General features: G+C 41.1%; 1 protein-coding gene across 1 annotated transcript in view; it reads left to right on the plus strand.

Moving 5' to 3' along the window:
* The window catches only part of myo3a (myosin IIIA), a 180,296-nt gene that overhangs the window by 17,348 nt on the left and 150,823 nt on the right, over positions 1-12,125 (plus strand). The window lies entirely within an intron of this gene.

The raw sequence follows: 12,125 nt of genomic DNA on the forward strand, positions 1-12,125 counted from the left end.
ATTATAGAGCTGTGTGTGGTTTCTAGAGTTTTTTTGAAAGTTGTTGATACTTGCAGGGAGTGTTTTGGCACTTGCTGAAGGATTTGGTCCTGTCTTTTAGAAACATTGACAAAATACTTGCTCCCAGACATCAGCACCATCGTATACATTTCCCTTCAACTACAGCATGACAGGAGAATGAACAGAACTGAGAAGCTGGTGGAAGAGGAAGGAGGGGACTATGTGAAGGGACTCATCAGAAGGCCAGGTCAGCTTGGAGGATTCAGGGGATAAAGTGCAATGTATTAGATCTCTCCATTTCCTAAGGACTCCCATCACAGAAATTATGATTAAAGGGAAGAAGGAAGAGAAGGAATATGACGAAAGGAGGAGGCAAGCAGTGCAGTCCTGTTCTAGCTAGGCTGTCCATAAATCATCTGACTGTGATAACGGTAATCACAGAGCCAAATTTCCATTCACCGACACTTTACTTTCCCTCTGTTTCTTACCATCAAACTGTCCTGTTCGCCACACGAAAATATTAAAGCCAACATGAAACAAACATTTATGCTAAATTTATAAATAAACATGCATGAAAGCATGTTTGTTTTGCATATGTCTTTTCCTGTTCCAGTGCTCTTATACAATATCACTTGTGTAGCATGGCTGCTGGAAAATTGGGGACATATAATGGAGGAGATCACAGATGGCTTTGCAAGGCAACCTTGAGCAGCTCTAGCTTTTTTAGGCCAGCCTTCAGACTGCACCAGCACTGCATGGGTGACAACATTCCAGTTGGTAGGCAATAGTCAGAGCACTCACAGAGTGGCACTGATGGGAGGAGCTGTCAATTTCAGAGAAGAAGCTAGTCCCACTCCCACCAATTAGTGACTCAGTAATGTCAGCAGTCTTCTGGAATATAGATTACTGAACCACTGTGATAACTTGAAAGAACTGCTAGTTCTTTAAATATCAGTGCCTGCAATTATGATGACAGCACCTTGAGCCTCCATGCCTTTAGTTTGAGCCTATACTGCAGTAGCCACACATCAAGTGGACTCTACTTATGCCACAATGAAAACTGAGACATTTGCATTCAGAAGTTGGGTTCACAGCCATTCTTAGGGAATGAGTCACTATATACATATTGGGAAAGATGGAGTCCAAACTTACTATGCTTCTTGAAATTAGCTAGTAGGTCTTTCAGTACACCATGCATTTCACTGTACATCATCAACAGTTGGTCAAACCTTCAAAGTGCTCAACTGAGACAAAAGTGCCAGTATGCTAAGTCATACTTTGGTGAGTTGCCATCTATTCTTGTTCCCTGCTGTGTCTGCAATGTCTCACTATGTGCAGATTCTGTCTAATGCTATTCTAAAAAGTCAGCACAGTGATAATATTTCAGCTATGAATATGAGAAGTGCTGGTTCTTCTTTATCACAGTTTTCTCATTCTTGCATTGCTTGCTGTTCCACCACTACTGCTACCACCACTACAAATGGACATTAGTTCTTGGTTATCTGAAATAAGACAGGCAGGAGAATGCAGTTAGGAAGCAAATGATATACGTTTGCATTGCCTAAATCAAAAGAATTATGAATCAGGGGTAAATGCATGCGAGAAAGAGGATTTGTAATGAGAATACTGTCATCTTTCAGGCCCAAACGAACCCACAGTTCTCCTCAACAGGGCTGAGAAGGAGCAGTTAGCATGGTATAATATCTTTGGGTGATGTGACTGTCATGTTTGAACAGCTGTTAATGTGTGCAAGCTGCAAAACATAGGTGTGGAGTTTGCAGTGCTGAGTGTGTGAAAGTGAAACAAACAACTGAATATCAGATATCAGCTCTGATTGAGAGAAATTGGTGACAAGTGCTGAGAGTTTGGCACATTGAGTATGTGAGGCTAGTGATAAAGGTAGCTGAAAATGTGTTGCTGGAAAAGCGCAGCAGGTCAGGCAGCATCCAAGGAACAGGAAATTCGACGTTTCAGGCATAAGCCCTTCATCAGGAAATGCTTATGCCCAAAACGTCGAATTTCCTGTTCCTTGGATGCTGCCTGACTTGCTGCACTTTTCCAGCAACACATTTTCAGCTCTGATCTCCAGCATCTGCAGACCTCACTTTCTCCTAGTGATAAAGGTAATGGAGTATACAAAGATATATTCATTAACCTTGATCATTCATGTTATATCAGTAAACTTGTTGCATCATTGCATCCAGGTCTCTAGTATTTAACACCTGACATTGACCAGCACAGTTATCTGCTACCATTGTCTTTATATTATTTTGTCTGGAAAGCCTCCATGATCTGTAAATGATGCAATCATTTAAATTGGCATGCAGCATAAAATTTAGTAATGCTGCATTGCGATCCTTAAGTCATTAAATCCAGAAGTAAAGTTTAGATCAAACCTCTTTATCCATAGAGTGGTCAGAATTGACCACAAAAGTTGACTAAAATAGGTGCAATTAAGGGGAAGTTAGATCAACACTCAATTAAGCAAGGAATTGAAGGATACATTACTGTGCTGCAATGAAATGGGAAGGAGATGTATGGAGCAGAAGCAGCAGCATCTTGGGGTGAATGGTCTGATTCTACGCAATACTTACTATGCGCTACGTCAGGGCAACCAAAGCAATTTGTCAACTTCTAGTAACTTGAAAAAACTGTTTGACAAAAGAAGGCCAAACTTCTTTGAAAGGCATTCTATCAGCTCTCGATGTTTTGGAAATCCTTTGTCAGAGGTTATAGTCTCTTATTGCTTATTTGTCAGAAGATGAGAAATCTATTGAGCCTAATCTGAGGCAACTAGCTGGTTATCTTCATCATCTGAAAGCTGTGTGGAAAATGGTAGAAAAAGAATGAGGTATGAAATCAGACCAGTTGTTGTTATGGTCATTAGTTTACTCCAGGAACAAATAGAACATATTGAAGCACAGACATCACTGACTGTAACTGATTTGCTCAATTCCTCAATTGCTTCATCCACTGAACATGTACAGAGTTTGTGAAAGATTAGTCAATGCACCTGAGTTGAAAGGAAGTATTGTATTGCAATCTTCCAACTTAAGTTAAATTCATTTATCAATGAATGCACTGAGAAACAATGAGTTAGCAACAGGCATTCAAAAATCTTACAATGTCTTTTAGTGCTGCCATGATTACAAGACTGTATTTCTTTGTGTTTTGAAGATCTTTCTTTCCATTTTACCACCTGCAGTTCTAGTTCTATGTTAACTAGAATTTTGACTTCCCGCAAAGTTCAAAATCATCTGTGTGCTCATCCTTTTAATTCATCAATTAACATATTTGGATCAATCTCTAATTTTACGTTTTCTAAATCTGATACTTCGTGATCTGTAAAGTTTAGCTCGCACTCTCTTAACCCACTGTGTCATCTTAAAGGAACAGGAGTAATAATGTTTGTCCATCACTGTGAGGATATTCATTCTAATTATTTCATTCCCATTTCACCAAATCTTAAGAATTGGTGTTGAAATTTTTAAAAAACATTGATGTTTATGCTGACATTTCAAAATATGATCTAGAAAGAACATTTAATCTAACTTAATTGAACACATTTCCAAAACATAAAATGCTGAACCTTTTGATTATTGATCCTAAATTCTTACTGAGGTAGTGAACATAAATTTTCTAATGAAACAAAATGGAACTAAAATGTCAGTTAAATATAAGGGCAAGTAGAGGGGAGATATTGAGTCAACACTAGGGCTAAATATTTTTCAAGAAGGAACAATAATCCCATGCACAAGAAAAAAGCTTCCAATTAGCTCAAAGTCCTTTTTCTCTTATTGGTAAAGCCCAATATTTTTCACTATAGATTCCAAATGATATCCATTTATAAAAGCATCTGACACTTGCGTATTGTGGTTTATATTGGTTGGATATTTAGCCTGGTGATAGACAGGTGAAGCTTCAAATTTTCCAACATTAATCTTACAGGGTGTTGCAAAATCTATGACTCCCCAAGAAAATGTTATGCCAAATGTGGCTGCTTCACATAAACACATGCTTGTTTTGTTAAAAACATGAAAGCAACAATGTGTGTTTTTTTGTCATTAGATGTGGGTGAATTGGCTCAGTCAGCATTTATTGTTCATCCCTCATTGCCCTGGAGAACATAATCATGAGTTGCCTCCTTGAACCACCACAGTCCTTAAGGTGTGAGGATACCCACAGCTATAGGTATCAAAGGGAGTTGCAGGAATTTGACCTGGCAACAGTGGAGGAGCAGCGATCCATGGTTCCCGACTCAGAGTGGTGTGTGATTGTGTCAGCACATGGTGCAGAAGGTTTGAATATATCTTCAACAACAGATCTACATCAGTGATGTTGATGCAAAAATGCTGGGACTTTATTCACTGCCCATTGAATTTAAAACATTGGGCACAGTCTCAGGGGACAGGGGCCAATCACTTGGGACAGAGATAAGAAATTATTTAAGTCAGAGAAATGAAAATCTATGAAATTCTCTTTCCCCAAAATTCATGAATGTTCCAACAATGAATCCACCTAAAACTGGAATAGACAAATTTTCATTCCATCATGGGAATCAAGGGAAAGGGGAAGAGGACATGAAAGATCAGTCAAAGTCATATTAAATCGACTCAAAGGTCAGCATGGTTTACCTTCTCCCATTTCCCATGGAGTACCACGTGGTTATCTGGGCTGGAGAAATTATAGCCTTTGTATTCTCAGGCACTAACATAATAAACAAGACTCCAGTTTCACAGTTGCAATTATGCCCATTTTGAAATTTATGCGCCTGCTAATTTTGATGCTCAGGTCTCAATTACCTGATTCAAATAAAAAACCCGGTGAAAAGTGAAGCGGTCATGTATTAACCACAAATACCTTTTGAGAGATGATTTTGCCGGCATTACTGACTATCTCCTTGATAAGGAAATAGGAGCTGCTGTATTGCGTTAGATTGACAAATGATTCCTGTTTCTCTATTCAGATACACCAGTCACATTTGGCACTCCTGTAAAGCTAACAATGGCAATAGATCTTGGCTGTTATTCTGTGCCTTTGAGAGAAATGAATGAAGCTGCCACCCTTGCAGAACTCTGCATCTATCATCTACTGAGTGAAACTAGAAATGGAACCTTGATCAATATCAATATCATTTCCTCTGGTGCCTGAAAAGATCCTGTGGCAAGCTATTTATGATCGTTGTGACTGTTGAGTCCACGTCATGAGTCTCTGAAACTGCTCTCAAACCTGGTGTCAGCACTTAAGAATGGCTCTAAGGCTACCACATTGATTAATTGCTGCCTTTAAAAATTCATCTTCATCCTAATAAAAGTGGACCTCAAAAGATCCTTGTGAGAGAGAGTCAGCCTCTCTGTTCACATATTCCATTTTGCTTACACTGGATGTAAGAGATCAGGAACAAAACCAGAAAATGCTGAAAATGCTCAATAGGTCAGGCAGCATCTGTGGAGAGACAGAGTTAACAATTCAGATAGATGAATTTTGACCTGCTCTATCAGCTGAATAACTCCAGCATTTTCAGATTTTGTCACTTTGCTTCCCTTTACTCAGACAGAACAGCAGCTGCTCTCACTAAAATAGATACTGAGGAAATAGCTCAGAACTATCCTCAGGTTATTTTAACAGTGCTAGTAATAGCTGACCTGAATGAGTATTATAGGCAACAATAAAGTGGCATGTGCACTGACAACCAAGGCATATTAAGAATTCAGAATGTTTTAAAATTGTTTGTTACAACACAAGCATGACTTGTAAGGTCAGTATTTATTGCCCGTCCTTAGCTGTCCTTGTGAAGCGATGGTTATGAATCACTGCTTTCAACTACCTTAATCGACCCTGTGTGGGTACACTCAGATGCTGTTAAGAAGGAGTTTGCAGATTTTAGTCCAACAGTAATGAAAGAAGAGTTATTTATTTCTGAGCCAGGATGATGTGTGGGTACATAGATAGAACATAGGAGCAGGAGGACACTATTTGGATCTTTGGGCCTACTCCAGCATTCAGTATGATCATGGCTGATCATCGATTTGGACTGAGGTTATTGTTTTTGTGCTGTCTGACTGTATGACTCCATAATTCAGTTCTATCTTCCTGCTTTCTTGTCTTACCCTTTGATTCCTTTAGCTCAGAGAAAGCTATAATCCTCTTTAACTTGCAGATAGTGGTGGTATTCCCGTGGTGTCTTCTGTGCTTGTTTTTCTCAGAAATAAAGTTGTCACATTTGGAAGGTGCTGTCAGAGAAACTTTGGTATGTTGCTACAGCGCATCTTAATAGTGAGCAGGATACACTTGGTGTAATGGTTGCAGAGGGAGTGAATGGAGTGCCATTCAAGCATGCAGCATTAGCCTGATGTGTTGAGCTTTGTGAGCATCGTTGGAGCTGGAGTCAGTATTCCATTACAATCTTGATTTATACTTTAGGTGGCTGAGAGGCCTTGGGGAATCATTGTATTCCTTTGTGGAATTTAGGATTTCCTTGTATGCACTTGAACTAAGTGATGCTAGGCAGTTAAGAGTCAATCACGTTAATATGTAACTAGTATCATGTATAGGCTAGACCACAGAAGGTAAGCGTAACAGATTTCCTTCTCTAAAAGAGTGCGAGTTAAATCAGATGGGATCTTACAGCAATTAATGAGAGCTCCATGGTGATTGTAACTGAAAATTACAGTTCTCAACTGAATGTTATGAACTCAATGAGTTCCATCAGCTGCTATTCGACCCATGTACCCCTGTGGGCAAATCTTATTAACCTGGATCTCTGAATTGTAGCCATAGAATTAATATAGCTGCTTCAGTAATGTTTCTGGTCACTTGCGACAGATGGGAGGTTGATGGTCTCACTGTGGACTCGATGGGCTGAATGGCCTGCTTCCACATTGTAGGGATTCTTTGCTTCTCAGCATGCAGTCCTGAGAAACTCCTGAAAAGCTGTCTTGAGGCTGAGGTGATTAATCTCCAACAACTATAATCATCTTCCTTTGGGCGAGACATGCTTTCAATCAGTAACATGTTTTACTTCCAGTTCTTATTGACCACAATTTTACTAAGGTTTGTTCTGCTTTTTCCTGACATGACATACTTGTGCAAGTTTACACGTTGTTGGGTTGACGCCAATGTCGTAACTGTACTGAAATGGCTTCCAGGGGTGCAGGCTGTTCTGGAACACAAGTCTTTTTGATTATATCAAAGATATTATTGGGGCCAATAGCTTTTGCAGCAGCCAGTGCATTTAATCTTTTCTGAATATCAAGTAAAGTGAATTGAATTGCTGAAGACTGGTACCTGTGATGTCAGGGACATCAGAACAAGCAGAGATGATCACCCATTCCTTATTCAGGCTGAAGATGGTTGTAGTTATAAGCACTTCAGCCTTGCATTTTACACTGACATGTTGGGCCTCCCCAACATTGAGAATGGAAATGTCATGGATCCTTCTCCAATTCATTATTTTATTGTTCACTGCTATTCACAGCTGGATTGGATAGCCTAGCAAAGCAATTATCTGACCTGCTGGCTGTGGGATTATTTGGTTCTGTCTATGACATACTGTTTAACAAATTGCAATCCATGGGGCTACTAGAGTTACAGTAAGGAGTGGAGGAGTGTATGCTGACAACAGCACTAGCCATTTGACAAATTGGGAATACCAACTTGACTAAGCTACAAACTGGGATGCAAACACACTGAGAGGTTTCCTTGCTTATATATGACCTGATGTCATGACAGTTCATGGAGTCCGGAGACAAAATTAGAGTTTCCATGGACCATTCTCTCCGGACTTTATGTCATTGTGTTTCTATTCTTGGTGGGTCTATCCTGCTAATGGAATAGAAATCATTTACAATGGTGATAAAGGAGTCCAGAATGTTGACGTTATGCTATGATTAGGTTTGTACAGGCTGTTACCTCATTTGTCTGTGGGATAACACCATGAATTTTGGTTCTGTATGATCCCTGAAGAGACGTGTAAATTAAGGTATGAATTTTTTCAGCAATCACATAAAAAGAATAGTACAACAAGATTTCACATTTTAAGGCTGACCTCGACAAACCAATACAAAACTAACATCAATTAAACTTCCAAATAACATAGAACATAGAACAATACAGCACAGAACAGGCCCTTCGGCCCACAATGTTGTGCCGAACATTTGGCCTAGCTTAAGCACCTATCCATGTACCTATCCAATTGCCGCATAAAGATCACCAATGATTCTGACTCTGCCACTCCCACAGGCAGTGCATTCCATGCCCCCACCACTCTCTGGGTAAAGAACCTACCCCAGACAATCCCCCCTATACATTCCACCCTTCACCTTAAATTTATATCCCCTTGTAACACTGTGTTGTACCCAGGGAAAAAGTCTCTGAGTGTCTACTCTATCTATTCCCCTGATCATCTTATAAACCTCTATCAAGTCACCCCTCATCCTTTGCCGTTCCAATGAGAAAAGGCCTAGCAGTCACAACCTATCCTCGTACGACCTATTCTCCATTCTAGGCAACATCCTGGTAAATTTCCTCTGCACCCTCTCCAAAGCTTCCACATCTTTCCTAAAGTGAGGTAACCAGAACTGCACACAGTACTCCAAATGTGGCCTTACCAAGGTCCTGTACAGCTGCAACATCACCTCACGACTCTTGAATTCAATCCCTCTGCTAATGAATGCTAATACAGCATAGGCCTTCTTACAAGCTCTATCCACCTGAGTGGCAACTTTCAAAGAGTTACGAACATAGACCCCAAGATCCCTCTGCTCCTCCACCTGACTAAGAACCCCACCGTTAACCCTGTATTCCGCATTCTTATTTGTCCTTCCAAAATGGACAACCTCACACTTGACAGGGTTGAACTCCATCTGCCACTCCTCAGCCCAGCTCTGCATCATATCAAAGTCCCTTTGCAGCTGACAACAGTCCTCCTCACTATCCACAACTCCACCAATCTTCGTATCGTCTGCAAATTTACTGACCCACCCTTCGACTCCCTCTTCCAAGTCATTAATAAAAATTACAAACAGTAGACGACCCAGAACTGATCCCTGTGGAACTCCACTTGTAACTGGGCTCCAGGCTGAATATTTACCATCTGGTTTTGACAGGTTAGCCAGTTCTCTATCCAACTGGCCAAAGTTCCCGCTATCCCATGCTTCCTGATCTTCTGCATAAGCCTACCATGGAGAACCTTATCAAATGCCTTACTAAAATCCATGTTCACTACATCCACTGCTCTACCCTCATCCACATGCTTGGTCACCTCCTCAAAGAATTCAATAAGACTTGTAAGACAAGACCTACCCCTCACAAATCCATGCTGACTGTCCCTAATCAAGCAGTGTCTTTCCAGATACTCATAAATCCTATCCCTCAGTACCCTTTCCATTACTTTGCCTACCACCGAAGTAAGACTAACTGGCCTGTAATTCCCGGGGTTATCCTCTATTCCCTTTTTTGAACAGGGACACAACATTCGCCACTCTCCAGTCCCCTGGTACCACCCCAGTTGATAGTGAAGACGAAAAGATCATTGCCAATGGCTCTGCAATTTCCTCTCTTGCTTCCCACATAATCCTAGGATATATCCCGTCAGGCCCAGGGGACTTCTCTATCCTCAAATTTTTCAAATGCCTAACACATCTTCCTTCCTAACAAGTATCTCCTCTAGCTTACCAGTCCGTTTCATACTCTCCTCTTCAACAATACGGTCCCTCTCATTTGTAAATACTGAAGGAAAGTACTCATTCAAGACCTCTCCTATCTCTTCTGACTCAATACACAGTCTCCCACTATTGTCCTTGATTGGACCTACCCTCGTACTCGCCATTCTCATGTTTCTCCCATACACATAAAAGCCTTGGGGTTATCCTTGATCCTACCCACCAAAGACTTTTCATGCCCTCTCTTAACTCTCCTACTCCCTTTCTTCAGCTCCTCCTGGCTATCCTGTATCCCTCCAATGCTCTGTCTAAACTTTGCTTCCTCAACCTTATGTAAAAGCATAATCCTGAAGAAAATCTGAAATAAAAGCAGAAAATGCTGAGAAGCTCAACAGGTCTGGCAGCATCCATAGAAAGAGAAACAGAAGTAGTATTTTGAGTACAATATGACTCTTCTTCAGAACTTTAGAACAAAACCTTAATTTTATTTATTACTCAACAGGTACTGTCATCCCTGCTAAATTTCTTCAGCATTTTTGTTTTTATCAACTGAACAGTTTTTTTGTAGGAAACTTGAATGATGAATTACAGAAAATATATTGCCTAGTTAATGAATTAACTCAACTGAAAATACATTTTTCCAGGTTAATACGCTCCACCACACTCTCTGTTGATATGTAGACTGAGTGATTAACTCCCAAGCTGTTCCCAGTTTTCTTAATTGACTCAGTTCTCTCTTGTATTCCACAGTATGTCTGCTAGAAACCTGTAAAAGTTCCTTTATTCAATCTCCTGAGAACCCCTGAATTGAATTTCAGCAGCAAGCCACCCTCTGTCCACTCCTTGGTCCTTCAAACCCTGCAACTTCCATCTCTTCAAACAGGGAAACTATCTTCATGAACATTCTGTTTTTTTGCTCTGCTTGTAAAGTACAATTGTTTTGGGCTCACTCTCTGGATCTCTCTAACTGAGAGTCTGTGTCCAGGACACATGTTTCTACAGGAGAAAGTGAGGACTGCAGATGCTGGAGATCAGAGCTGAAAACATGTTGCTGGAAAAGCGTAGCAGGTCAGGCAGCATCCAAGGAGCAGGAGAAACGATGTTTCGAGCAGGGCTCATGCCTGAAACATCCATTCTCCTGCTCCTGGGATGCTGCCTGACCTGCTGTGCTTTGCCAGCAACACATTTTCAGCACAGGTTTCTACAGGTTTTCTCCTGAGTCTCTTTTCCCATAACAACCAGGCATATCATTTCACTATCCAGGATATTCTTTTTAATTTTGCAATAAAGAGACAGTTTAAAGCATAAACACCCTATCGGGTTTTGTATCCATATAGTCCAAGTCCTCAGATATTAGGGAGGCAGAGTTTACAATGTGAACTGGGCAGGATGTACCTTTGTGATTTCTGGTTGGTGAAAAGTGCCTCTGTCCTGATTTTCTTTCTTTGTTATACTTTGCTGTCATGGTTTAATACAACTCATTGACTTGCTGATCTATTTCAGAGGGTATTTAAGAGTCATATATTGTGGAGGTCTAGAGTCACATGTCAGTCAGATTGGGTAAAGATCATAGATTTCTGGAATGCAGTGAGCTGATTGTCACAACAATCCAGCAGGTTACATCATCACCTTTACTGAGACTAACTTTCAGTTCCAGAATTATTTGATGAACAGATTTAAATTCATGTCTCCAGGTCATTAATACAAGCCTCAGGTGACTCATGAACAGTACACGACCTAAAACTTAAATTGGGGCAACTAGCCATACTGTTACACTCATCTCACATTTTGGGTTTCCCATTGAAGATGGCCATTTCTTGTGTGCATGCTGGATGTTCTTGTAAGGCTGTGGAGTCCAATTGAAGACTTTCATACCAAAGACTTTCAGCCTGGGATGAACTGTCTGATCTGGTTAGCACTGCATCATCTTTCGAGCTTGCGTTTTACCCTCAGCAGTTTACATTGTTTGCAAGAGGCATTATGCAAAATTCAATGGAGCATGCTGGGTTAGGTTTGCTGGTGTGAGTGCCAGCAGAATCAGGCATGCCATTCCTGTAAGGGAGAGGAGTAGGGGGGGGACCTGTACCTCATTTAATGTGGGGGAAGGGCCTGACATTGGGATACCGCCTCCCAGAAGCGGTAAGCCTTGGTAATGAGCTACTTGGAACCAATTATCTATCAGCATACCAGGGCCCCAGGGATTTGACTGGAATCTCCTGTGCCTCCTGAAAACTACCCAGCAAACTCAGGTTGCCTGTGTCATGGGAGGGAGGCCATCAGTCACAGGAATTCAAGGGACCTGGCATCAGGAAGGATGAAGGACAGCTGACAGCCAACCACTGTCTTTGCATCGATCCTCTTCTCCCTCCCCCCACTTCCCATATGCACTGGTGAGGCCCCTCCCTGTGACTCTGACCTTGCCCCACTCACTCCAGACATCCAGTGACAATCCCTGGGCAAGAC

Source organism: Hemiscyllium ocellatum, chromosome 5 (genome assembly GCF_020745735.1).
Source record: "Hemiscyllium ocellatum isolate sHemOce1 chromosome 5, sHemOce1.pat.X.cur, whole genome shotgun sequence".
NCBI classification, from domain to species: Eukaryota; Metazoa; Chordata; class Chondrichthyes; order Orectolobiformes; family Hemiscylliidae; genus Hemiscyllium; species Hemiscyllium ocellatum.